The 27,281-nt window shown below is 45.3% G+C and overlaps 1 protein-coding gene across 2 annotated transcripts in view; it reads right to left on the reverse strand.

The window, feature by feature from the left end:
* The window catches only part of ZBTB5 (zinc finger and BTB domain containing 5), a 174,228-nt gene that overhangs the window by 78,748 nt on the left and 68,199 nt on the right, over window positions 1-27,281 (reverse strand). Inside the window, exons 2-3 of one of the 2 annotated variants that reach the window (XM_069630482.1) lie at window positions 14,022-14,105; window positions 13,455-13,595 (exon numbers count right to left, since the gene is read on the reverse strand). The gene's annotated coding sequence lies outside the window, so the exon portion shown is untranslated. The remainder of the gene's footprint in view (window positions 1-13,454; window positions 13,596-14,021; window positions 14,106-27,281) is intronic. The other variant, XM_069630481.1, reaches the window with a different exon arrangement.

The raw sequence follows: 27,281 nt of genomic DNA on the forward strand, positions 1-27,281 counted from the left end.
ATTGGCAACCCCCACCACTACCTTCTCCAAGCCGTGCCCACGGCTTGCATACCAGAGTCTGAACCATCCCCGCGGCTCGGTCTCCAATAATAATAATAATTTAGGGCCGGCGGCCCCACCCACAGCAAACACTGCACTCCCAGGTACTGACGAGGCAATCTGCCCAGTGCGCCCCCAACCGGGCCACTAGACTCCAGCAATGCGTGCCTCTTGGACCACAGCACAGTCAGCTGCACTCCAGGGCTGCAGCAAACACTTTGAAAACAGTAGTTCTGGAGATCCGCACCACCTCCTGTCACCGACCGCAACCCAGCACAACTCTGCTGTCTGCACTGATCCACTGGAAAGGCCCCGGCACTAGGCCACGACAACAGGTCCCTAAGATCGCAGCAGATTAAGAACCAGCAAGCACCAAACATTCGACGAGGGTGGACGCTCGGTTCACAACCACAAAATAATTTCTTGGTGCCCATCCAAAAAAATAAAATTACTAGAGATTGGCCGTTGCGAGAAACCTGAAGGTGTCTCACTTACTAGTACCTGGGAATCTTTCATCCAGGTGGCCAGGACACGGCCATTGCTATTGGATCCAGTTCCTGGGGTGGACTTATAGGGAAGGATCACCTGGAGGGGTTGGGGGGGGTCTCAGGGAGTGGAGGTGGGACACTGACGGGCGAGATGCAGTACTCCCTTCCCTGTAACACCTTTTCCCCTTCCTACACTGTAGGAGATTTAGAAGCTCTAACCCCGCCTTTCCCGACGCCAACACTTTCTTACACAGAGAAAGACAACAGACTAACACCAGAACTTCACCTTACATGTCTCAATACAAGGGTCAGGTAGAGTCAGGCAATTGACACTAACCACGCACACCTGACAGCCCTTTACCTTCCCCACAGGTATAAAAGGCGCAGCAAGAGAAAACACAAGGAGCAAGGCCGAACACACGAAGAAGCAGCTATTCCAGACCAGCAGTTTAAGCGGAGGAGAAAGGCGGCGATACCTGAAAGGACGAGAAGGGAATTGCCCTTTCCCTTTTCAACTCAGACCTGCGAAGCCTCTGAAAAGGGAATCACAAGACTGGGGAGTACAGCTGGCGTGTGGTGTGACAGGTGTCATCGGTGCACAGATGCCTCCCACACTGATAACACAGGCGGAGAGGCACGCTGGCTACCGTGATACCGTCCTTGACTTCAGAAGGAAGCCCAGCCAACGGGTTCAACACAGCCAGTCAGTCGGAGAAAGCTGATTGCAACCTTGAGCTTAACACAGTTCGGTTTGCTATCGGCAAAATTATATGAATGCAAGGAATTGGTGAGCAAAGAACTTGTGTTTGTCTGAACTTTTGGGAAAGCCCAGATAAGGGCCAGCGTCACAGTTGTCAGGCACTGCAGGAGTGCTCAGTCAAAGGACTCTGGCTCACCCCTTTGTTTTGTGTTGAAACTACAAGAACTAGAAGGCCCTAGGAGAGGGCGGCGTGAGGTGTCTGAGTGTCCCATCAAATTCCTTGTACAATCGAAAGTTTCAGAATCATTGCCAAGAGAAAGCTAGGGTAAGGGAACCCCCGCTTTCTGAAGAGAATGTCCTGTGGCTAGTGTGAACCGACAGAGGGATGCCGAAAGAAAGCTACGAGAAGGGAAACCATGCTTTATGATGAGATGAAGCAATTCATGAACTGTGATAACGATGGCTATGTGAACCGACTGAGGGATGCCAAGATAAAAACTAAGACAAGTAAATTCTGCAAAGTGAACTGTGAAATTGGCAAATGTGAATCCGGTTGAGGGATGCCTGCGAATCGAGGTGAAGCCTGATACACCCGAGAACACTGTGTTGATATTAAGAGTGAAATGCCATAGTGAACCCGACTGAGGGAGGCCCACATTGCAAGAAGGATCTAAGCCCGGCTGAGGGAGATCCAAGGGGAGAAGAGCAATAGCCCAATGTGCAAGATCACTAAGGAACTTTTGTTTGTCTGTTGTTTTGATCCAGCAGGCCTTCTAAGGCAAGAGACATTTTTTTAGAAAAGAGACTTGGCCCCTTGAAGGGCCTCGTATTGTTGAATGGAATAGTGAACCTCGTGTTGGAGAGGCCCAGGAGTGTGCTGTGCTAAGACGTCCCGCCTTGTCCCATGCTTAAAACATGGGGAAGGGAGACACCAATCATACCATCCCTATAATTATGTGAACACTTTTCTTTTTTGGTGAACATTATCCCACACTTTTCTAACTTAGTGATAAGGGTTGGCAATAGTTTTTCTATCTGTACATGCCCTTTTTATTTCGTCAAGTAGCCACTAGGACTGCCTTATTATTATGGTTGTAGCTTGCTCCCATCATAGAGTTGAGTTTAGATTAGGCGTTTATCTCACCCATTATAAGGTTCAATAAACACCCTTGAACTGTGATCACTTGTCTCTGTCTTTACTGTTGCCACCATGAGTACCTTACAGTGTTCACTCCCCAAACCATGGAGAGCTCAAGTGCAGGGCCACCTAGCGTCGCCGCCTTGCGCAACAATCCAAGGATATTCCTGCTTTACTACTTTTCAGTGCAACTGCATTAGCTGCTAGCATTTCTAATAACTGTGTATTAGCTTAGGTCCAATCTGAGATCAACATGCATTCATATTAATCATAGTAATCACATTCTATAATTGCTCTTTTTATACCGTGCTTAATACTGGAGACCAGTTTCTAAGTGTGAGACCGGGATTCAAATCTGTGTTGCTATGCATGGACTTGCTTCCAAGACAAACGCGTTGCCCACGTGTAGTCACAGAGGTGAGTAACCTTCTTACTCTCTATGTCCGATCCACTTTTACTCCATACTTTTAGGAAATTCATAAGCACTCAGGAATCGGAGCATGGGGGTCCAGACTGAATAGGTATGCGAGGCGGAACTCAATCTGCCATGGATGTTTACAGAAGGATGAAGGGGAGGTCTATGCATCCCCCTTAGCTATAACATCCCATGCAACAGGACATCCGAATGACACCAAAGCCGCATTAGTCTGTACCCAGTGTGCATGCAGACCCTTTGAAAGGGGTGCGTTTGCACAGAGTAGGTATTGATGCAGTCCATGTTTTGACCACCAAAAGTGATGTAAAATTGATCTCAAATTCTAAAATCTTCAGTTCCGTCCAGGTAGAATCATCTTGAATTTCTCTATGGGAAGATCCGCCTGATTGGATTTTGATACCTCAAAGAAGTTTGAACAGTACCATAGCCCTCTCATCCAGCAGGACTGGTCCTAAAACCTCCAGGATCAGCATATCATGCCATTCATTTATTGAATTCATAAAAAATACTTTTGCCAAAGCGATGTACAAGGTAAAACGGTACAATGAAAATAAATACAAAGATCACATCAATAAACAGAATTAATTAAAAAAGGGAGGAGAAACAATGTGCAAAGAACTGAAGAAAAAATAGGTAGCACAGCGCACAGTGTTTAGGGGCTGATAGAGCAAAAGACCTACAGTGGGACTGGCTACAGAGGGCACAACAGACTCCAAGAAGGAATTGAGATGCAGAGCAAAGAGGACGTGAAGGAGAATAGAGAGGAATCTATCATGAAAATAGTAAGCAGGCTAACCATGGAAAAATTGATAAACTGTAGAGAGGAAATGGAAGAGGATGCAAGAATGGAAGTCAGCAAAGAGAAGCCAGGGAGGGAGATTAAAAAAAAAAAACATGGAATGTCAAATAAAAGACAAGATGAATGGAGGGATTAAATACGGAACAAAGGAGGCTTAAGAACATATGCTGGACGACCAACCATGAGTGGTGAGCAATAGTCCAGTCACAAAATGACAAGGATAGTGATAAAAAGCTTAGTGGTTTGGAAATAAGAAATGGTCTGATTTTAGAGCTGTTGTATATGAACTGTTGAGTTGACTGTGCCGCAGCAAGCAAAGAATCGAATTTGTAACACAAGTCGACCAAGAAAGAGTAAAAGAGAGGGAGGGAAGCAAACTAATGAGGGAGATGACAAAAAAGAAGACCAAGAGGCAGGGAGTATAACATTTTTTTTAGAAGGTTTGAGATGCAGTGAGTGAGCAAGCATCTACTTCTGGATGGCTGAAAGACCAGAAGAGAATGAAATGGCCAAAATCAGTACAGAGAGAGAAAGAAAAAAAATGTGTGACCCCGAATTGCTGTGACAGGTTAATGGAGGAAATAATGTCATGTAAATAGAAAAACAGTGAAGGGCCAAGGATGGAGCCCTGAGGTACTTCATATCTAGCAGGATAGGAAGAGATTTTTCCGGCACAAGAGAAAGAAAAGCTTGATCTGGAAGATAGGGGGGAGGAAGAGGAAAACCAATGACCAGGTGGAAAAATTCAAATTGAAGAAAGAGTAGACCAAATAGCATGATCTAATGTGTCAAAAGCTGCAGAAATATCCATGAGTGCCAACAAAGAGGAATCCTTGGTGTTGCGGGCAGAAAGAAGGGAATTGGACACATGGAGAAGAGCAGCTTCACTTGGATGAAGAGGTCGGAATCTTCATTGGACAGAATGAAGAAAAGTGTCATCAAGATAAATGAAAGCTGCAAATGAACTACTCCTTCCAGAATTATTGAAGCAATGGTAAAGAACAGTAATTAGAAGGAATTAAGACATCAAGTATGACTTTAGAGTAAGGATAATGTAGGCATGTTGAAAGATAGATGGAAAAATAAGAGAAGAGGAAGATTAGAGAGTAGTCAGGTTTGGCATCAAAAGGATAAACATCTGGGAAAAGAGTGGCAGGAAAGGGGGTAAGACGGGCAGCAGTATGATGGGTACACTTAACAAGTACAGTAGCTTCAGAGACAGATGAAAAAAATACAAGTAGTTGGAGAAGAAACTGGTGTCATACAAAGAATGTGACTTCTTCTAGACACATTCGGGGAACAAAGGGACTTATGAGCTGGCGTACACCAGGCTTGGTGAGGCTTACGAGAAGAGGTGAAGGAATTCCAAAACCGTTGTTGGGGGAGGTAAAGCCCTTATTGCTAAATCCTCCCTCTCCATCTGCTGCTCCTCAACAACACCCATTACAGTCTATGAAACCTTGCTACTAAACTAGCAACCAACCCACAGACATACATATACATATATACATATATGCTCCTCCTCTACCCCCAACCTAACTCACCTAATGCACTAGAATCCGACAAACCCCTGCTGATCACCCACCTACTAAAACCCCTAAACAAATGTATCATGAAGTTGGGCTACACGGACTAAGACCCCACAGATCACAAAGTCACTACCTTAGAACAGGGATTCACAGACATGAGCTTCTCTCAACTAATCTCGGCCCCCACGCACATCAACGGTTGCATCGTCGATTGGATATTCTCTAACAATTCCAACATCAAATCTTGGCAACTAACCAGGTGCCCTGGTCAGACCACCACCAAATAGAATTTGATCTCCTGCACACTAAATGCGCCCAGAAAAAAACTCCTGCACTCATGATCAGAAACGCTAAGAATCTCCCCTAAGAAATCCTCAAGCCCACGCAACTGTGCACACTTACCCTCGCTCCTCCTAGCTACAGCAAGCCAGAAGACATGGCAAACCACTACCACCACTGCCTCTGACTGACTCACCATTGACCTTCATGTTCCACTAAAACTGAAAATGCTCAAACCCCACAAGTCAACTAAAACTGGTTTTCAGGTGAGCTTATCACCCTCCGCAGAGCCAAGAGAGAGTTCTACAGCATCTCTTCAAGAGACACCGGTCTCCGGTAGCTCATTAAACTTAGCCAATGCCAACATGGCTTATAAAAAGGCAGTTCTCAAACAAAGCCGCCTCTTATGGCAACAGAATATCAAAGGAGAGCTCCAATATTAAAGAACTCTTCACCATACTAAGATAATTGGAGACACCCGTCCCACCCAACGCCCATGCTAGGGCTGACAAACTTTGGTGCACTACGATTCAAAATGCCCTCACCAACAAAATTGACCTGCTACGCAATAAAATGTACCTAAATGAAAAGAAAACTACACTTGCAGCCAAACCCAGCACACTGCCCACTCTTGAAGGACGAACTACAGCAAATCCAGTAAATACTCCCTCTCCACCACCTTTGTCCTTTCTCCCAAGTGTCTCAAACTACTGTCCTGGACACCATCCAAACACTAAAACCCTCCAAATTCAAGGGAGACGCCTGCCCTGTGCATATCAAGCTCTGTGCCGCCACCATGACCTCTATTAAAGAATTTGTAAATGCCTTCTTTAAAGCATGGACTATCTACAGCAGTATCAAAATCAGCCTGGGTCACTCCACTCCTTCAAAAAAACATCTCTGGACCCGCTGTGCCTACTAACTACCGCCCCATCACTACTGTGCCCTTACTGCTCAAGATGCTAGACCTCACTGTCTATGCACAAGTGCAATAATTCTTAGAGCATTACCTCCTACTCAGAGCCAGTCAGTCTGGCTTCCACCGCAAGCACAGCACCGAAATTGTGTTACTCAACCTTAAAATACAGTTTGGCAGGATTCAGGATGCTGGCAACCTAGCGCCTACTCGTCGACCTCTCTGTATCCTTTGATCTGGTAGACCATGGCGCACCCGTTCAGCACCTCGGCTCCCACTTCTACTTCTCCATGAAAGCCAACACCTAGGTTAGATCCTTCCTCAGCGACCATACCTCTAGGGTCTCCATTGACAATGGTGCCGCCGACCCTATTCCAGTCCCCATTGGTGTCCCCAGAAGGCTCCTGCCTCTCCCCCACCCTGTACCACACTACACCAAACCGCTATTTGATATCCTTGACTCACTTGGTACCACCTACAAACTTTGTAGATGATAGTCCGGTCCTCATCCCTATCTGAGGTAACTACATCAAGGATACCACAACCATAAACAATGTATGTAGTGCCATAAAAAAAACTGGATGGCCACACAACCTCTGCCTCACTAATGAGAAAACAGAGTTAAACATTGTTGGCTCGTCCCAGCACCATAAATCTCTGGATTCCTCCCAATCCTCTTTTCATATCCACAGTGTCACTTTCCCAAGCCTCAAACAAGTTAAAACCCTTGGGGTATACCTCAACGCTGGCCCCTCACACCACATTCCCAGGGAAACAACAAAAGCAGCTCCTTCTATCCATCAGCAGTATCTCGCTTGACACTCCTTGATTCAAACGTGTCAAAGCAGGTGGCACGAGCATCACCGGCACCACGCCTACCCTCTGGAACGCCGTACCACCGATTATCAGGAATTAACCGTCCTATGCTACAGTCAAGAGACTACTAAAAACCTGGCTATTCGACAAATACACCTTACTGCACCAGTCAGGCTTGCATTAAAACCTGACTTAATCTTTTGGCTCATGTCTTTCCTCTAATGTGCTCGTACTTGTTGTCCCCACTCTGTTTCTATATCACATGTTGGTAAATGCTGTGATACCTTTGGGTATGGGCATCACAAAAATGTTATAAATTAAATAAACAAATCTTGGGGTGCTCGGGGTAACTGCTAATGGGTCCAATTTATCCAAGGTATGTATGTTATAGTGTTGCACGGTCACTGAATTTGAGCATAGACTTTTCAAACCTACTTACATCTTGAGCCGGCTAGTAGAGGCCTCGCAAATGCTTTAGAATCCCATTAGACTTGCAGGTCAAGTAACTCAGTTTACCTACTCAACCTAAGAGAAACGCACTCGACCCATGGCTCAGAGTGACAAAATATTCCCAGTGTTTTCTGTGAAATGGTCTATATATCACCATAAGCCCACTTCATGTGCACTGCACTGCTGCCACCCAGAGACCAGCCACAGACATTTACTGAAAACAAATATTTATTGCTGTAAATGTCAAATACATGTTTAAAACTTCTCAAATGCTGTTGTACTCGACAGCAAAGTTGAGTACCATGCAAATGGTACAAGACCTTCATAAGAATTACTTGAGAATGGGAGTGGTTGATCAGATTGTGCGGGGTCTGTAGTAGCAACATTTGTTTTTGGTCTGTTTTTTCCTTTGAATAGCAGCTACTGATGAGAAGGTGGTTCATTTCTTTACAGATTGATTCCCATATATTTCAAGGTCCAAGGTCTTTCACCGCTTCTTGGGAGACCTGAACTGTTGAACTAGTCCACACTCTGTAGGAGACGGCCAGATCTGAATGTATATGAATGAGAATTTCTTCTGTTTCCAACCATTCTCATCTACACAATAAAGCAAATGGCATTTGGATGCTGAAGATGGAGACAAAATCCCTGATTCGGAAGTAATGCAGCAGTGTCACAAGTTCCTCCTGAAAGCTGAAAAGGGAGTTTTTATTGGCATGTGGGGGTATTTATTAATTTATTTATAAACTGTCCCAATGATGAACCCTTTAGTGTAAGAGTGCATTGAAAAGCTAATAAACGAAATTGCTTTGAAATCCTCTCCTGTTGCCAGTGGAATTAATAAGGGAAGTGAGAATCTCTAAAAGACCAAAACGTAGGAGATTTTCATATTATCCCACCACAATTTAATGCCTCCTCGAACTACTGAGCTTTTTTTTGCATAAAACAATGACGCTACAAGATGACCACCAAATATCTTGCAATAAGGCTGAACTCCTTGTTTGCATGCCCTTACATGTGTATTTCAAACCTCTTTTTGTGCCTTTGCAGACTATCTTCCTCCTAGGGCAGGGCTCTGCAACCTTTGGCTCTCGGATATTTTGGACTAGAAATGCCATTAGCCCAAGCCATCAGAGTCAGTGATATGGGATCATAGGAGACATTATCCAAAACATCTGGAGAGCCACAAGTTGAACACCCCTGTCCTAAGGTCTACCATTTTTTGCATATAGGTGTAAGGCTCATATTATATATTTAACACCGCCAGGTTGGGGAAACCTGGGAGCACAGTTTTTGCTACCAAATATCGACTCCAAACTTGGAAGGGCTACAGCCCATAAATACTTCAACATTCTCTTAGATTCCAACTACTACATGAAGCACAAGGCATCCTTGAGACTGCCTGTGCAATAATACACATCACATTACGAAGAAGGGGCTCCAACACAAAAGGTCAGATGCTATTTCCATGAGAAAACAGACAAGTCCTTTCCAAACAAGATACTGTGGCTGATGATCCCTATGAAATAAATAATCTGCAATTATGTAATGAACACTCTGGAAGGAAAAGATAAAAAAAAAACCTTTTAAAAAAAGGGCCTTATCACTCAATACAAGTTTTTATGGCAATCTCAAATTGATCAGGAATAAATAGGGGTTTACTGAAGGAAAATTGAAACCCTAGAGGAAAAAATGCCAGCGCACTAAAAGGTGTGTACATGCTATGATCTGCCTATGATACTAAAGGGGCAGGTCATCATCCACTTTTCAGGGCCAATGAACACACATTAGGAGCGCCAAAAAAATGTTGGCAAAATTGTATTTCACAGAGTCAATCTAGCCTGAAGAGGTCAGGATTCTGCGCCCTGCATTAGAGTTCCAAGTAAATCAGATGTGCAAAACAAAAAAGTCGGAACAAGCCAATTTCAACTTTCACTACAACATTGCTCTGCTATGTGTACACATTGGGAGGCCTACAAGCAATTTGGACCCAATAGAGTGTAAATATAATGTTTGCCTAGCATGATCAACTGGAGAAAATTTCTCGCCTGAGTGAGCCAATCTTCCATGGCCCACAACAACGGATGAAGACCACACGGCCAAGGAATTTCGAAAAGGCGGATCAAAGGAAGGGTAGGGTCCCGGTGGACTAGAAGGAATCCTAAATACGTTGCCAAACCTACAAAGAGGGGAACGTGATATGCTGCAGCCAAAGTTACTCGGTACCATCGAGGAAGAGATAGAAACCTAGTGAGGGCCTGTGTGGAGAAGCTGGCCACAAGAACCCACACTACAAAAGACAAAGGATAAAGAATAAATATCTGCACTGGATACACAAAGCTAACAGGCTCTTGTGAAGCCAGAGGACCAAGGTGGAACATGCAGAAGCAGCCCAAGACAAGGGGCATGGGGAAAATACCCAGCTGAACAATACTGCCAACCACTGCCATAGAGAAACGCAAGGGAACGAGCCAAATTCAGTGCTGTGAGTGCATGCTGGGGCCCCAAAAGAAACGACGAGAGCTATCTTCAAGAGGCAGAGCCCAAACTGACGAGTACAGAGTGAGGCAGAAGCCACAGGGAAGGTTGGAGTCGGGAGAGAAAAGGTTGTGGGAGCACTCCATCTAACAGTGGAAGAAACGGGAGAGAAAAGGTTGTGGGAGCACTCCATCTAACAGTGGAAGAAACCGACCATTGGAAACAAGCCATCACAAGTAAAAATGCAGTAGGGTCAAGCGTTGATAAGTTACGGCATTTTAGAAGAAGCGGAAAACTAGCAAGGACACAAAAGCAGAAATGGTTTCATGTTAAAATGCTGTGTGGACTAAAAAAAAAAAAACATGCTGGGTAAAAGGATAACACGGGCTGGGAGGGGAAAAATGCTCAAGTTAAAATGCCATGGTAACTACGGAAAGCACATCTTAACATGTTAAAATAGGGAAGAGTTTGGAAAGGATAGAGCTTGAGAACCCGTTTTCCTTTAGCCCATGAAAGCATCCTGGAATTCTCTCATTTCTGACTAAATAGTGTTGCACTCTTTACCCTGAACACGAGACTGGGGTTTCACCAGTTCAGATTTGTATACACCGAGAAGGCAAAGGGCTTAACAGATAGAGGTGCAATGGTCCTTCAGGGACTTCCTAACCAGTGATGTAATGCTGAAAAATTGAAGAGTGTCTACAGCTGCTGGGATCTTACGCCCAATGGCAAAAGACAAACTATTGTAGCCAGACGTTGCAATGGGGGGTGAATGGAAATCAGTTCAGACTAGAAAAAAGTTCTTGCGGAAATTGCACCGATGAAGAAGCCTACGGTGAAGACCAGGTTGAGAGAATGTTCTTTGAAATGGGAAGCTCACCTGTAGTGAAAGTTGACGGTTTGGTTGACTAAAGTTGCAAGGTCTTTAATGGTAAATTAATTACTGCTCTCCATTGTAAAAATGTTGACTTCACCTTAAAAGGTGGTCCTTATTGCAAAAGAGATTTCACCAGGTAGGCAGGGAGGTCATTAAAGTAAGGTATTTTCATAGGTGGTCTAAAGACAACATATATGTCTATTGGGGTGCTAGAGCTGCCAAACAGGCCTTTGAAAAGGCTAGATTACTGGAAGAGTAAAGTGGACTTTTCAGGGGAGATTCCATCAAAGGGAGCTAATGTTACATCGGAAAAAGGAGGCATCTGCATCAGTAAAAGGTTTGGCGTTACATTAAGTCAGCAATAAGGAAACCTTTTTTTCAGCTGATCCCACATTCTTGAAGTTGAAGGAAAGCTTTAGAGAACAGACAAGGGAAATGTCTAAGAGGGGAGGGGGCTACAGAGGAAGGTACACTTGAGGGGTGTACTTGAGGGGTGTGAAATTGCTGATGTGCCAGACTGGTTGTGGGTCGCCACCAGGCTGGAGAGAATGTAAAATGTTTGATGCTTGCCTTTGGTGTGTTTCTCGAACCCGAGTCTGGCTTGAGGATAAGAATCTATGCTGCAAAGTTAGGGAAAGGTGTCCCTAAAGAGGGCCTGACTTGGCAACAGTGGACAATGACGCAGGTCAGTGCACAGGATTACAAAATTACAAACCCACTTTGAAGGGGATTGGGGATTCAAGAAAAATCCCTGAGGGGAAAAAAGCGTACTTAGGCTCTTTCCTCTTGGGTTTATCAATATTGAAGTTCCTCTTGCCTTGAATTAGATCGTTAGTTCTACTATTATCAATCGTTGGCATATGTTTTTTCTTTATGCAAAGGAGTTCTTTGGGGACCTGAGAGGACGTATATTTTGCTTAGCCCGGTTATTATTAGTTAAGCTTTGCAAGGGCTGTGGGCCACTGCCTGGAGGACATCTGGATTACCCATCCCTTTATTCGCTCCCATTGGGTGGGTTTGGAAATATTTGTACACAGTAACTAGGTCAGAGTTTCACATACTCTCATTCAACAATTGGATAGTGACCTCAGTTCCAATCGATTTCAAGGATATGCCACTAGAAGGATCTGCTGATGCAAAAGACAAAGGGCGAGCAATAAAACATGCCAGCTCAGTCTGGAGTTTTTCCTTATTAACAAACTTCACAGTATTTGTTTTGATCGGTTTGGCAAGATTGTGCTACACGCTCAACATTCCAGGAAATTTGGGGAGTTAGACAACATTGGTGAGCCTTATCTGGCCGAAACTGCAGTACACATTTATCTAAAGCTTCTACCCGTAATCAGAAGTCAGAAAAATTAGAGCATAGCTTGTGTTCACGTATGATGTTTTCTTTCACACAATATCATTGTTCAGGGCCGATTCGGTCGAATCGCTATGCTTCCAACCCTACGTGTTCTTAGGGAGATTGTGAATGCGTCTATAGAATAGTTTGTTCCAATATGCTCATTGGAGGTTGTACAGGCAGAGGTAGTAGTGGACCCAACGTATCAGCTATACATTTAGCCTTGAAGTCGGCATGCTCTGACCAACATCATCATTATCGGAGAAACCGTCTTTAAGATCTTGGAGACGGTCTCCTACAAGCTCCCTGCGCTAGAACATCCGACAGTTGATTCCTCTTAGGTTTAGGAGTGATGGAAGGAATACTATGCTCCAAAGAGGGCCGGTCCAATGTTGCCAGATTATATACATCAAGATGAAACCCATTTCTTAGCCTGACATCACCGGACTTGGGCTGAAGAAGTGAGGAAGGTACTTCGACCAGCAGCGGTTTCATTTACATGGGTTCTGGTTACAGGCATATTAAAAATGAGGATACAACCAATAAGAGATTACTTATTGTTATTTATTTCTTATTCCTTGTACTGCACTGTCCTCTCCCCCTTCCCCCATGCACTTCTTCTCCCTCCCCTTCCCATGCACTTGCGCGATCTGAATGACACCTGGCCTAGTAAGATCGTGGTCTGCCTTCCCTCTGTCCCCCTCCCTTGCCTCGTCGCGCCTCGAAACACTTGTGTATAGGCACATTATACATGCCATATCATAGCGGCGTGCCACAATGAAGGGTTAAAACCCTGCCCAAGGAGGAACTTTCCAGAGAAACAAGAGGTCTTCAAAAAAACAGAGCAAATACGCTTGCTTCATTAGCAGGACACAAACCAGTAGAAACAGATGCTCCCATTCCGAGTAGAACCCAGGGGTATTTCTGCAATGGAATGCCACCTGTTTAAATCTCTACCAATACAAATGGCATAATTTCCAATATTGCTCATGCAATGGTACTTCTTTTATTCGAGGAATAGGATATGTGCTTTATTTTCAATATGCCAACTACTTAAACTTATTGGATTGGCATGGTCATAATGTACATTGTGTGGTCATATTTCAATACAAATCTATGAAAACAGAGAAAAGAATGTCAGTAAATCAAAACAGGCAAACGTACCTTGGATTGGACATTTAAAGACTCCTTTTACAATTACTTTTTGTGGATGTTAAGTGCAAATAAAAGTATTATAAACCAATGGTTCTTTCCAAATATGTCAGGCGACGTAGAAATTGGATTCATATTTGATGGTTTGTCAACCTGGAACAGAGAAATAAAAAAAGGATAGATTAGTCAGTCAACTGCAGATAAAGAATGTTTTAGCCAAAATTCAGGGTATATCAAAATATTTAACTAAGCTTTGAAAACGTTCCAACAGCTATGGCAAGATAAAGTGTTACATTAAAAAATGCAATGCATAATAAAACATTCCAAGTGAAGTAGCATAAACCAACTATAACTACTGTTTTTTTTTTTTGTTTTTTTTTAAATCAACATGCCCCATTGCTGCAATCACAAGACTTCAACTATACTGTACTAATGGCCCCTAATAAGATTAAATCATTTTTCAGTTGTCCGAATCCTTGAAAGCCGTCTAAGGTTAATAAACTGCCATGTTAAAAGTTACAGTACCCTTTAGACACAAATGAGCAAATGCTTGGAATTTGAGCTAATTTGCATACTCACAATACATTGTCTGAACCTTCTCAATGAAATCTAAAGTTGCTTATAACGTGAGACTTCTCTAGACCCTACCCAATGGAGGGATGCCTAAAAAAAAAAAAAAAAAATCAGCCTAGGTGCAGTCCTGTCTCAATACCGACGAGGTAATAAACAACAAATTCAGTCAATCACCAGGATTCCTCTAGTAGAAACTAACCCATTACTGAAATTATAGCTATACATTCAGTTGCAGAATTTCTAATAAATAGTATCGGCAGGAAATTGCATCACAACTCTGATCATGCTCCTTTAGTCTGGCCCGCTCTAACCAAGGATTGCAATTTACAAGTGAGGAGGTGATTCCTAGGCCTCCAGCCCTAGGTCACCACAGTGGAAAAAAGGGAGGGAACAATACGAGTTCAATGTTGATTCCTTGAGCAGACGTCCCAACCTCTAGGAGGAAACAAAGGGGTGCTGGATGGGAGGTGAGAGTTGTGTTATTAAGTCACATGGCAGGGGCCACATGTGTAAATGCAAAGGACGCTGGAGCTGGACACAAGCTACGTGAAGTGATACCGCTGGAGGATTCCCTAAGAGTCCATCCACAATTAATCCAGTGATCCTGCATTTTAAGATCAGAGAACCATGCTGTGTAAACCTTGACCCGTAGCCAGGGGGAGAATAAGAAGGGAGTTTTCTGCGTACACCAAACCATGACTTTCCATGGGTACACTCTCCACATTATTCATGTTCCCAAGATCAGTGCTTGGGTATGGGTTTTGTCGTTTGCCTCCAACGTAGCCTCTGTGATGGATTGCCATCTGGAAAGGGTGTAGAAGCCCTGGCTTTTAAAATAATATTAATAAAATGATGCAGGGAATTCTCGGGGAGAGAAATCTTCTGATCAGATTCTCCTTTTAGGAGCACCACACAAGAGCATACTGTACACCTGTGCCCTGCTGCCTCTGTGGTTCGATCTACAGCGCCTTTGTCTCCAGTGGTACCAAGCAGGTTCAGGGTTCAAAGGTGTCCACCCGGCAGCTGCAGGGACAGCCAGGTCCCTGCAGCGCAGGGGCTGCATTTAGGAAATGCACCCCTGTACCAAAACCCTATAATTATGAGTTTACTGTCCTGGCGGCAGATAAATCTTAAAAGCAACACTCGCAATATGGTATGGTGGATGGTACTTATTACTACAGTCACAGCAGTTTCAGATCACTCATGTGGCAGCCCTGTGAGCCCAACTTTGCTGGCGATTCTAACTCCCCAAGAATAGCAAATAAATCTTTACTATTGGAGCGGGTATGTGCAATTCTGTCAATATAGCAGTTAGATTTACAGGAAATACAGCTTTTTTGTAGTTAGCAGTCACATTGGTGAGGACCAAGCAGTTCGTAGTAGAGCGATGTTTCTTGCATAGGTGCTCTTGGGCTCTTTTTCCTCTGCGTAATGGGGCCCGTTCCTCAGAGAACCAAGTATTTTTGGCTTTGTGAGGTTTAATGATTTTTGGTTTAATCAGTGCAAACTGGTCTAGAGCCTGGAGAATGAGAAAGCAGGAGTGGTAGTGGCTGGCCAGGTCATGTGAAGATTTTAAGTGAGGTAGGACATTAGTGTTGAGTGAGACGAAGAGGGAAGGTTCAAGATCCTCAAGTTGCGAGTGTTGCAGACTTGGATAGGGCTAATTGACGCAACTGATTTTGTGGATGTTCAGCAATGAGAATGAAGCGGAGAAGGAAGTGATCCATCCACGGGACAGAATTGACGGACGCGATATTCATTCTCACTGCTAATACTGAAAAAGAGCACAGTACACATTATTCCAAGCGCGTGTATGCTGAACATGACATGATACGCACGCCGAACTGCTAACTAGTTTATGACCACGCTCCAAGATGCTGCGAGCGGAGTAAGCATGTCTGTGAGAAGCCCCACAAGGCCTAACTTCAATTGGAACATTCAGAACATTGTTAAACATAGGAATAAAAGAAGTCTTGGTATCAGACAGTAGACAGTGATTTAAACAGTAGTTTGCAAGACATGTATCGCGGTACAGGTGATTAAAGTCAGGCACAGACAGGCTCGGTACATCACAAACCTTACTATGTGTGAGGCAGTCCTGGAGCAATGCACTTGGTGCAGGTGTGCTGCATAACAGTGGGAGCACACCAAGGAGGGACGCAGGTGTTGAGTTACTAGCATACATGTATTTAACATTAGAGTGACTGCACATCAAGGTAGGAGTGTCGTGTCGAGGTGCAGTGAGTGGTGTTAGGGTGCTAGCTGGTGCCTGTGTGAGCGTAGGGGTGTTGCTGAAATGCGGCGAGGGCAGGAAGCAAGTCGGAGGGGGTTTTGGGCAACAGTGAGGATCAGGCTGGAGCTCGGTGCAGGCGGTAGGCTCCATAAAGACTGGGGTGGTTGGAGCAGGTGTATATTGGGGAGGCGGATAACACCCCAGGCCGCACAGGCATATGGCAATGCAGTAAGGTGGGGTATAACGAGGAGCAGGAGCGCCGCTTATCTGAAGAGAGAGAGCAGCAGATCCTGGAAACGTGACGAGTCAATGGAGGGTCAGCATTAACGGCAGACTTTGATGCAGACACACACACGAAAGACGGGGAAAGACGAGGGCCTTCGGTCGGGCCCGGCTTCGCCTCCAGGCTCAGCTGAGCCTCTCCATTAGCAGCAGGCGGCACCCAATTGGGAGTGCACCTTCTGGAGTTTGGATGAGGGCAGGCAGGCAAAGAACAGTGGAGGCCATCTCAGAAGTAGAATTGTATCCACAGTGAATCAATGCAGGTGGTATGGCATCAGTAGGTTTGACATCGCTCAAGACCATGGCCTTGAAGCATAGGGGTGAACTTTACTTAAAAATCGCAGTTCTTTCCCTCATGTCCTGTCTTGCCTACCATAGCAGGTTACCAGGGAAATTTATTTAAAATCAAGGGGGCAAATTTTTCGCTGAAAGAAGCACTGTTCAAGCTATGAATTGGTCTCCCAAGGCTTGCACCAGTGAGGAAAGGAAGCCTGCACCATCTTGCCAAGCACATATTGGGCAGGCTGGAACAAGGGGGCACACACTGAGGAAGCCTGCCAGTGTGCTCTTACATGTACAAAAGAAATAGAGTGACAAAGCAGCACTGCTTTGCTGAAAGCCCAAAGTCCCCATTAAAAAAGGAAGCATTTCACCTTTAAAAAATGATGCTGCTCTGACACTATTTTCATCTGTTCTTCCTCAAACTACTGTTATTTTTTTATTTTTTTTTATTTATTTGTGTATGTTCATAAGAACTTTACAAAAGGTTGAAGAAAAGGAAGAGACGTTGACTACACAAGGGTGGGCCCCTCATCCATCTATCCTCGACAGAGAGTGTTGGAGAATTTTGATAGTTGCTAGGAGCCAAGTGGTTCGGTCTCCTCCCATCAGTCTTTTCCAGGCGATATCTTCGTCCCACCCACTTTCCTCTTGGCTAAGGTGCTTTACGTAGGCCAATCTCAAGTCTAGAGTTTTTGTGCATGACAGGACAGCAGTAAATGCCTGATGGTTTCCGTCTTGGCTTTACACAGTGGACACGTGCTGGAATCAGATAGGCCTCTAATGTGTTGGATTTCGTTGGTTTCAAGCAGGTTCAACCTGGTCCTTAGCATGAAGTTGCGTGCCCCCCTGTTTGGGAATTTTTGGAGGTACAGCATCGGTTCTTTAAGTTTGGAAGACGACGGAGGCAGGTGAAGAAGGAGTTTGTTGCTGGATACTAAATCTTGAGTATTGATCCAGTCGAGTTCTTTCAGCTTCTTATACACTCTCAACAGGTTTGTAGTGAGATCGTCTTTCGAGCACATGACTGAATCAAGTATGGGCATGTTTTTCTCTTTCCAGCTTGTTAACATTTTGACCTTTCCAGATTCAAGTTCTTTGTTTAACAGTCCAAAAATGTGCTCGCTCTCGTCCGTGGTGCATTTCCTGAATAGCCTGAGCGAGTTTATGTTGACTGTAGCTTAAGTAAGCTTAACTCCCGGCGGATTGCCGCTATTGATGTGGAGTTCGGCAGACCTAAGACCGTTTTCCAAAAAATGCTCTCCAATTTTTGCCAGATTTTTGCTGGAATCGTTGGCATAGCCTCGGCTCCATAAGTGATCGACGGGACAACTTTTTTCTTGTAAAATTCGATTACAGGGATGCAAGAAAATTTCCCGAATTTTAAGTCAATGGCCTTTCCTTGAGATGCTAGTTTCTTTAGTTTGATTTGGAGGGCGCTCTGCATTGATAACTCGTTTTTCGAGGAGTCTATCTGGACGCATAGGTATGTTGCCCTCTCGATCGCGTTTTTCTTCAGGAACCATTTGAATTTTTCTGAGCTTTTGTTCTTCTTCTGGCCTGCTTCCAATATCATGATTTTAGTTTTTTCTTGATTTATTTTTAGGTTGTTTTTGGCCGTGTAGCTCAAGAGGTTGGATAACTGTCTCTGGAGACCAATCTGGGTCTGGTCCAGTAGTATCAAGTCGTCAGCGTATAACAGGTGACTTATTTTCGAGGATGCGAGTGACGGTGGAAATGTGTGCTCCAGGTCTTCTGAGGCCCCGTAGTCACTGATATATGCGAGAAACAGCGCTGGAGCTAGGGGGCATCCCTGTTTTACCCCCCGTCCTATCTGGATTTCTTCTGATAGGGTGCCTCTTTGGGATAAGCGTTACTACTGTTATTAATAAGGGCCTGCCATGTCCATTCATATCCCCATTGTGCTTCAGCAAAACCAAGCATGAACCCTGAATGACAGGCTCCGTCAAACCAAATCTGAGAAAAATCAACAAAGAAACTTCACTTTTACTCACACGGGAAACGTGTTAGTTTTTACAAAGTATCAAAGATCAGTAGTTTAAAGAAACTCCAGCTATCTGGGCTATGTCAATTTCAGGGCATCTGTACTTCAAATAAACTATGGCCCACAAGAAAATAACTATGGTTGCAAAACAGTGTGTGAATCCGGATGGAAAGTCAAAACCGGATTTAAAAAGCAAGGTGCTAGCAGCTTGCACCACATATGTAAAATGGGCTTTGCAAACTAAAGAAAAAAAATGCCTATTTTAAAAAGAAAGTAAAATGTTGAATGAAAGCTTGTCTGTGCCTAGCAATGTGAAGGGGTTGGCTGCTGGGAAACACATCTGGGCCGTCTATTCAACATTTTTGATTCTGGACCAAATAAAAGAAAATAAAAAGGTCATAAACTACCTTGGATAGTTTGTGCAAGCTTTCAAAAAACAGGTTATTCCAGTTGGCAGAGCCAAGGCTTCCCCCAAGAAAGGGGACCACCATAAACTCTCAGTAGATACGAACACCTCTGTGATAATTACTAGGTTGGACAGATCTGGTCTGGGCTGAACCCTCTGACAATAGAACTCCCAGGACAAGGAAGTGTGAATTAGGGAAGGGGCAATAAACCTATCAAGCTGGGAAACCCCAACCTTGCTCTGGAGGAAATGACAGTTGGTGGCAGCTGAAGAAATAAAATGGTCCAGTGACAGACAAAGGACTGCAATTTGCTTCCAAAGACTATTTATTAATAAAAATGTAAAGACTTATCTCTGCAGCATGACTTTGTAAAAATGTATTTCGCAGTTTAAAAGTGATTTTGTGGTTTATAATTTGAGTCCTTAAATGCTAGCGCCATCTCTTTTCAATTTTGTCTTTTGTAATCCTAAGCCATTAGTCATATTTTGAGTGATCTGAATGGCTTCCGCCAGGGTTGGGCGCTGGGGTGACAGGGTTGAACTAGCAAATCAACCTTTGATCTTACTGTGTCCATCTTTGGTGGTCTAGTCTGAATACTCTAGTTTAAAGTAAAACTGTTCTCATCACAACTGATTTCCTTTCCTATTTCACAGCTTCATTTTGCTCAAAGCGCAACTTTTTATTTCTTGCATAACTCATCCAGTTTCATAGCTAGAAACCTAGTTTCACTTCTAGAATATCCCCGTGATATACATCTATTCCCCAACCCAAAAACCGCAATCCAAAAATCAGAGTATTTCACTCGTTTTTCATAGAAAACATTTGAGTAATTTAAAGCGGGAATTGAGAAAATTGCAACTTTTTAACGTGTCATTTGGCTGCAGCATTCTCTAAACTTTCCACTCATTTTCGAATTGTATGCCTTTTGCTGATCCATTGCCTTGTGATTGCCAGTGATATAACATACATTCTATTGTGATAAAACATATGTATATTATAATTCAACCACACATTAATTATTTGCCATTTCCAAGTGTTTTGTTAGGCCTTTGTTAAGGGTGTTTGCCTCGTATTCTGTGAGGGAAGGTCAGATTTCTATTCTGTCTTCTGCCTCTTATTCCCAATTACCTGCTGCTTCTTTCTATCCACTCAGAATTAACTGTGGGTTAAGGGAACATTGCAGGGGGAAACTAAATTGGGTGCCATCTTTCCTAAATCAAAAAGTGCTCCTATTCCATTGTTCTGTGTTTATGTTCTAGGAGAAGGGTAACCAAGTGTCTTGATTACATTTTCATTTTGATTTAATCACCCCATTGGTGATTGCTGCCCTATATTAAAATTGTATGATTTCTTTTGAATTTTAAAAAGAAATAAATATTGCATTTCACCAACCAGACTGGTTCATGGTCCATTGTAAACAGGGTATCTGAAAAAGGGGGTGTGATACGAGTTGTGTACCATCTCAAATTGAATCTGCATAAAATAAGGAGAAAGGTATCTCAGTCGTGTGCTACATACTAGGCCGAGACCGAGGTGTGTGTCGCCTGATTGAAATCCTTAACAGCCTTCGGAAATTTCACTTTACAGCATTCAAATATTCTTCTTATTGGGTATTGATTTTGTAAAACTCTAGGCTTGGCCCACATTAGCAATTTCATACCATTCAAACAATCTGTGCACTTGCGCTTGTTGGAACGCCCGGGGTCCCCAGCTGATTTGGGCAAACTCACCAGACTTTTCTAGTGTTTCCAATAAGCTTTATGCCTCTACAGGACGACTCCTTCATCCGCTTTCCAGTGTGCAAACGTTCTCCCAGTGTCTTACGCGGCTCTGCATTGACTTGCCGGTCTCAATTTTCGTTTGGGATTAAGTGCTGCATCAGCTAGCATTCTGACTTCCAGGAGCTTCAGCATGGCTCCTCTCGTCTCCACAACTCTTTTGGCTCACAGGTGCCTTCTCTTCCTCTGCTCGGCGACCTTCACCTTCACCGTGTTCACAAGTTCCGACCTGGGGCTCAACATCCTCTCCTACACTGCTCAATTACATAGTGCGTTTTCCATCTTTAAATGTCCCGCGCACTGAAGGTACAGCAAAACAACTAGTCTGCATGCAATACTTCAAGTTCCTATTAATTTGCACAAACTTCTTACCCCTCTTCCTTGTCTCATTCCCCAAATGATTATGGAGTTGGAGTTCAGGGATGGTATTGGATTATCAACTCTTCTCTGGTTTCCCATCAGGATTTCACATTAGGGAGGGTCAGAAAAGGGTGTTGTGAATGTGATGGGCTGTAGGTGTTTGAGTCAAAGGTGGGGGCCTAAGCAAAATGGCAATAGGCCATCATCAAAAACTCAGTAATTATGGGTTCTTCCTGACAGGAAAAGGAGGTGTGGGTGGGGGGGAGAATACTGAATCTTCTCCAACGAGTGATAACATCTCCCCAGTATTTATGTCCTCCCATGTGATCCTCCCTCATAACCGCCCATGGGGTCAGGAACAGGTAGTGGCTGCCGTCCCATGCCACATGGGAGGAGGTCACCGCAGGGGAATTTGTGATGACTCCACTGGATTCATCACAGTAATACCCCCTTGCTGATAATATCCATGTTGCTGATACGCTCCCTGTTGGGGATATCCTCCCAGCTGCTGGAAACCACCCCCCTTCCTGTGGATACACTCACCCCACTTGCTGAATGGGGGAAAATTCAAGCTACCCTAAGACAATGTTGCCAAGTACAGCCCCTTCCATGGATATTTGTGCTACTTTATTTTGCACCAATTTTGCCTCTTCCTTAATTGCATTGTCTGCTGTGTCCTTTTCCCTTTCCAGTTTCCGCTTACAAAACTGTACTATGGTAGTCTGTATTTCTGGACATCCCTTCGCCTCAATCCCAACAGCCTTCTCTAGGGATGTCTGTACGTCTGAGGGGAGTACTTGGACCAGTATGTGATAAAATATGGCAAGATTCACATCACATGAGTGTCAGGTCTCTAGCGTCTACATCTCCTGTATCGGTTGTATGTATTCTGCAGGGTCCTCGTCTGGTTTCATTTTGTGTGCCAAAATGGTCCCCCATGTCTGATGCGTCTGGGTACATAGTGCTGAATACTTTCCACACGTGCGCCCAGCAGTTGTAAAAGGGCACACTGTCATGTCTGTTACTACTCCATTGTACTCAGTTATATCCTGCCTGTGCCCATATTTTGTCCCACCTTACACCCCACATAGCTGCAAATAATCCTTTCATGTCGCCATCCAACAGGCTAATCCCTTTCTCTAGAGTATATATCCATTTGCCTGCTCTGAGGGATTGCAAGCTATACATTATCTCTGTCCATGCTCAGCAATGGTACATACTGCGCTCCTCCCCAACTATTCTGCAACAGGGGTACCTGTGTTCGCGGTGTGGCGGCAGCCCCACCTTTTGCAGCACTAGCTACAGACAAACTACCTTATCCTGCTTCTGAGGGTCTGGGACCAGTCATTACTTCTCCCCAATCTATCCCCTTCTTTCTTCCTCTCTGCTTTCTTTCTTCCGTCCTTTCTCTTCGCTTTGCTCAGTCTTTGTCCCATTCCTCGTCGTCCCATATACCCTCCGCCCCCAATCAAGCCCTGCTCCTGTGTCCTCCGGGTCCACTCGGACCCCACGGTGCCCTCCTCTTCCGGGCTCTCTAGCTAATTTAAACATCATTTTCCAGGACGTCCAGCCACCTGTTATTCCTGTCGCCCCTTGCTCCTCTTCCTCTTTCCAGACCTCCTTCTCTAGCACACTTTCGGCTGCTTTGAACACCGTTTCTAACTGCTGATGTGCACTTTTTTTCTATGTCTGCCAAGTACTTCTTGTTACTGGCAGTTGTTCTCTCAGTAGTAGGGACTCTAGCCTCTGGCTTTCCCCTTCCCGATTACTGCTTTGTCCCTACTTGGAGATGCCCGTCGTGGGTTCATGTACCCCGCTGCAGGCTTCAGCGTGGCATACACCCCATAGGGAGGGGGAGGTGCGGTGGGCGGCACTGCCATCACTACCTTTCCCGACCACTTTGGCCCATTCCTCCTTTTTCTCTTCGTAGAGTATCCATAGGCTTAAAATATTTTGCCCACTCTTTAAATTTGTCACCTTTCTATGTCGTCAACAAGTATGAGAACTTGCAATAACCTGGCCCCTCCTCCGGCCACTGAGCTAATTCAACAATCCACTAAGCACCATTATTTACAGCAACACTCTTGCGTCTTGGCCAACACAATATACCACAATATTTCTACTCTACTGCGCATGCTACACACTAATAAAAATCAATAAATCAGTGCTTACCTTTTCACATTCCCCATAAAAAATGACACAGCTATACAATCGCCTGCACTACGCACCACTCCCTCTAATGGATGTCTGCCACCTTTTACACAATCCTCTGTTCTACTATCAGAGGGGTGGAATTAATATCTACAACTACTACAGCCAATCTCCCTCTTCCCCCTGTATATTGGGTCCTATACATCATAAAATAAAATCCACCCCCTGCCCAAATGCACGGCAATGCGCGTTCATGCAAGGGTACAACTCGCATGCTCTAAAGATCCTAGAGTCCTCACGGTGCTGAATCTTCCACCACGGCCTGCACCTCCACCTGAGCACAGGCAGCACTGAGGACAAGGCAAACCTTTGCGAACTCGGCATCTGCCTGGCCTCCTTGTTAGTGCACTTGTAACTGGTCTCAGCCTGCCTGCCCCACGCTCCCAGGAAAGTAGCAATAATACCCTTAGCTCCCCGAGAGAGCTGAGGATCTCGCTGGGGCTTCCACAATGTACGAGGGGACCTCCACCAAAAGAAACTCCAGGGAATAAAAGTAATCCCCCCCCAAAAACAAAAAATGGGGAGTGTACACAGAACAAGAAGTAACGCAAATGTATTGGACCCAAATAGCTGGGTGAAGCACAGTTCAGACAGCTTGTGGAACTGAAATAAATTAATGCCACCCACTACAGTTCAACATTTTATACATTACCAAATTACCATACAACATTTCAGTTACATTTTATTTTTTATAAATCTTTTTTTTATTGGTTTGTTAAACAGAGAACAAAAGAAGAAAAAGAAAGGTAGCACATTCAGCATGAGTACACAAAAGACATTAGGAGACCTATCATCAAGGTCACAATAGATAGCAGTGCATAACATATCTCCTGACAGTTGTGTAGTACGGTGGTGGGAGATTGGGGGTCGAGAATCCGCACCACCCACCCGGCAGCTGCGCAGGGCGTCGCCGCTGTTCCTTGTTTTGGCCTTAGCATTTCATAGTTCCCATTTTCCCCATATTTTCTGAAACTTACGGGGGGAACCCCGCGCATTATAAATTCGCCTCTCCAGGGAGGCGCATCTGTCCATTTCATTGGACCATCTGTCAATGGTTATCCTGTCCCCCGATCCCCATGTGGCTGCCGTGAGTCTCTTTCCTGCACCAAGTGCTACTCCTAGAAACATTCTTTCATGCTTGTTAAGGTCAGTTTCGCCTCCTATACCCAGCAGGATAAGCTTAGTGTCTCTCGGGATTGTGGTGCCAAGTATTCTGGAGAGGCGGAGTAAACACGCAGTCCAAAACTCCTGCAGCACCCCACATTCCCACAACAAGTGGTAGAAGGTGCCCTCCGCCCTTTTGCATCGACTGCATTCTGCGTTGCCATCCCCACCCCAACTGGCCATTTGCGTTCTGGAGTAGTAGGACCTGTGTAAGATTCGGAGCTGAATCAGCCGGAGTTTGGCATCAATCCCTATTTCCCTCGGGGACATCAGGGCTTCCACCCACTCCTCCGCCTCTAGTGGCCCCAGGTCCTGTTCCCATTTAGCCCTGAGGTTGTCAAGCTCCCTGGATCCAAAGGAGTTAATTGCCTGATAGAGGGTGGAGGTTACCTTGTAGGGGATGGGATGTGGGAGTATGTTTGTTTCCAAGGGAGAGCAGGCGGGTTTATCGGCCAGGTTCGGGAGTTGGGTATTAATGGCGTGTGTGAGCTGGAGGTATCTGAAGCGGTCCATGGGTGACAGCCCGTGTCTCGTTCGCAGGGTTTCAAAGTCCATCATTCGCCCCTCCTGGACAATGTCCGCCAGTGTGGATATCCCTTTCCTTTCCCAGGTTTCAAAGTGGCCCATTTTTTGTATTTCGGGAAGGTGTGCATTACGCCAGAGGGGTTGGATCAGGGTTGGTCTGTCTTCCCAGCCTAAGTATCTATGTATCTCCCTCCAAACTCGCTGTATGTGACGGGACCCGGTCGGCGCTGCTCTTAGGTTCCTTGGGCTATCGTATAGTATGTGCAAGGGGGATGGCAGGCCAGTGTCCCCTGTCTCCACACGGATATGTGGTAGCAGCAGGTCTCCGTGTAGCCATTCATTTGCCACTCCCGCTTGTGCCGCCCAATAGTATGTGCGAATGTTGGGCAGTCCTATACCCCCATCCCACACAGAGCGATAGAGCGTTTTTAGGGCAATGCGCGGCTGTTTTCCTCCCCAGAGAAGTGTGCGGAGGGTCCGGTTTATATCTGCGAATATTGTGGCCGGGATGGGGAGCGGGGCATTTTAGAGGACGTACAGAAATCTCGGGAGTGCCAGCATCTTAAAAAGTGCCGCCCTCCCGAGTAATGAAAGTGGGAGGGAGTGCCAGTGGGCGACATCGTTCTCCAGTTTTTCCATTATCGGGTGCAGGTTCAGTTTGGGGAAGTCCTCCTGTGTCTTGTTAATTCGTATGCCTAGGTAGGTGAAGCCCAGAATTGAAACGGAGTATGGACAGGGATCTGGGATTGCTTCCTCCCCTCCCTGTACCGGGAAGTAGATTGTTTTCTGTGTGTTGACCCGGAGTCCCATGAAGTGTTGGTATTCCTCCAGGGTTCTGGTCACAATCGGGCAGGAGATTATTGGGTTGCTCAAATACATCAAAAGGTCATCCGCGTACAGCGAGACCCGTTCCTCCCCGCCCCGTGGCCAGGCGAATCCTGTCCATCGTGTATCAGTTCTCAACCGGATTGCCAAAGGCTCAATGGCGAGGATAAACAGCAGGGGAGAGAAGGGGCATCCCTGCCTGGTCCCCCTACTCAGCTGGAATGTGGCGGATGATTTCCCATTGACTCTTACAGAGGCCTCGGGGAGGGAGTAAAGGAGTTTAACCCATGACATGAAGTATTGTCCAAAGCCCATGCGTTCCATTATGGCCCACAGGGCATCCCATCCCACTGTATCGAAAGCCTTCTCAAAGTCCACCGCCAGGAGGGCCAGTGGGGACGGGATCTCGTCAGCTCGATCGAGGGCAATCTGGACCCTGCGGAGATTCATTCGTGTGGACTTGCCGGGCATAAATCCACACTGATCTGGGTGAGTTCGAGATCCAATCACCCCCAGCAGTCTATTGGCGAGGACTCTGGCTAGCGTTTTGGCCTCCCCATTTATTAGAGAAATGGGCCTGTAAGAGGCGCAGTGCTCCGGGGGTTTCCCTGCTTTGGGGATAACCACTATTGTCGTATTTCGGAGGTCTGGGGGGAGGGTGCCCTGTTCTCTGCTACGGAGGAACATGTCGTGCATATGTTTCGTTGTCGTTGCGCTCAGTTTTTTCCACAGTTCTACCGGGAACCCGTTGGGGCCAGGGGTCTTCCCCGTCTGTAGTTGTGAAAGGGCTTCCCCTACCTCATCTTCGGTGATGGCAGTGTCTAACTGTTCTGTCTGGAGTCCAGGAAGTTTGGGACGTTTGTTGTGGGGTCTCGTATTTGTGGGGAGTATAGTTCTCTGTAGTAGTTTGCAAATTCCCCCGCGATCTCAGCGTCCCCCGTTAGTAAGTCCCCACCCTGGGTTTGGATGGCCCGTACTTGTCCTTTGCTCTGCTCCCTACGTTCCAGCCAGGCTAGTGTTTTGGTGGCTTTGTCTCCTCTCTCGTATATCTGGCTCCGGGCCAGCCAGTGGGCGGTTCGGGCATTATCTAAGGCCCTGTCTTTCAGGATTGTTTGGGCTGTTACCAAGGCCTCATGTGCCTCCTGGGTTCCCTCTTCGAGGAATTGCTCCTCCCGCCTAGTTACCTGGGCTTCTGCT

The sequence above is a fragment of the Ambystoma mexicanum genome, chromosome 6q, assembly GCF_040938575.1.
Source record: "Ambystoma mexicanum isolate Mex_15411 chromosome 6q, UKY_AmexF1_1, whole genome shotgun sequence".
Classification (NCBI taxonomy): domain Eukaryota; kingdom Metazoa; phylum Chordata; class Amphibia; order Caudata; family Ambystomatidae; genus Ambystoma; species Ambystoma mexicanum.